General features: G+C 37.3%; 1 pseudogene; it reads left to right on the top strand.

Annotated features, from left to right (window-relative positions):
* The first annotated feature begins 810 nt into the window (after positions 1–810).
* Positions 811–1,124, top strand: LOC105978926 (annotated as a pseudogene).
* The last annotated feature ends 291 nt before the right edge of the window (positions 1,125–1,415 follow it).

Below are 1,415 nucleotides of genomic sequence, written 5' to 3'. Positions count from 1 at the left end.
GTAACAAACATATTTATGTAGATGAGTAGATTGACCAAATTCAAGTAGTTGATCCCATGGAAAAATGTATATAACTAATCTTTCTGGTTTCATATAAATATTACAAGATGTATTGTTAATAGGGGTCATTCAGTCAGCTTCAACTCACAGCAATTCTATGCACAAAACAAAACATTGTCTAGTCCTCTGCCACTCTCATGATTTAAATTAAGCCTATAGTTTCAGCCACTGTGTCAATCCTTCTCACTGGTCTTTTCTAATAACGTGTCACAAAAAAAGTGAGATAAAACTGCATTGCTTCTAAGGAGCATTTTGTTTTTATTTTCTCTGTTCTTTCTTCTGGCACTCCCATGATGCCTTTAAATATCCCCCACCAGCACCATATTTCAAATTAACCAATTCATTTCTAGTCTTCACTATTCATTGTTCCAGACCTGTAGGGAAGTAATCATTATTTTTATTTCTAGATCTTCATCTTAAGAATTGGAAACACAACTATCATTAGACTACATTTTTTATTTTCAGTCTTTAAAAAAATATAGGAAGTATAAGAATGAGTCGTTCTGTTATTCAGAATTTTTCAGATTACAATGGCATTCTTCACTGGTTTTCACATTCACTAGACATTCTCCAAAGCTCCCATTCCATATTTTCAAAAACTAAAAGACATTGATGAAGAGTAGAATTGTGCACTTGCAAAATGTTGAATTGGTGGGTCAGAGCAGTAACAGCCATGCAGGCCGGCTTTGAGAAAGCTCTCTGTACCCTATGGTCAGTAAGCATCTGGCAAGTGCCCTTCCCACAACCAAGATGTCCAAAAGGAAGGTCAGTGAGGCTGAAGGGATGGTGAAGGAGGAGCCCAAGAGGAGATCGCTGAGGTTGTCGGTGAGATCACTGAGGTTGTCCGCACCTGCAAAATTGGACACCCATCCAAATAGGGCAGCAGAAAAGGATAAATCCTCAGACAGAAAAGTACTAACAAAGGGAAAAGAAGAGCAAAGGGAAAACAGGCTGAAGTAGCTGACCAAGAAGCTAAAGAAGGCTTACCTGCTGAAAACAGAGAAAGGTAAAAGGAGACCTCAGCCTTGGAGGAAGCAAGAGAAAAAAACAACAATTCTGATTAGTGTTTATCCACCATGTCTTATGGGTGTGTCCTCTAATCTCCCTTCTTATACAGTACAGAGGAATGGTTTTTTGAACTATTTTGTAAATGCAAGTTTTTAGTAGCTCTAGAAACATTTTTAAGAAGGAAGAAATCTGACTTCATCCTTTTTTAATGTAAATGTGGGTTTTTTTTTAATGCAAAATTATTTACTGGTTGCTTATTTTTTGGTACAACCAGAAGATAGTGGAATGTTTAATTGTGGGGAAATTTGACTGTCTTGGGTGTCAGCATAACATCCCATAGGACCAGG

Source organism: Echinops telfairi, unplaced genomic scaffold, assembly GCF_000313985.2.
Source record: "Echinops telfairi isolate 266 unplaced genomic scaffold, ASM31398v2 ScPeMD7_7468;HRSCAF=8506_0, whole genome shotgun sequence".
In the NCBI taxonomy this organism is placed as follows: domain Eukaryota; kingdom Metazoa; phylum Chordata; class Mammalia; order Afrosoricida; family Tenrecidae; genus Echinops; species Echinops telfairi.
The sequence above is the reverse complement of the archived record's forward strand: the minus strand, read 5'-3'. Positions and strand labels throughout refer to the sequence as shown.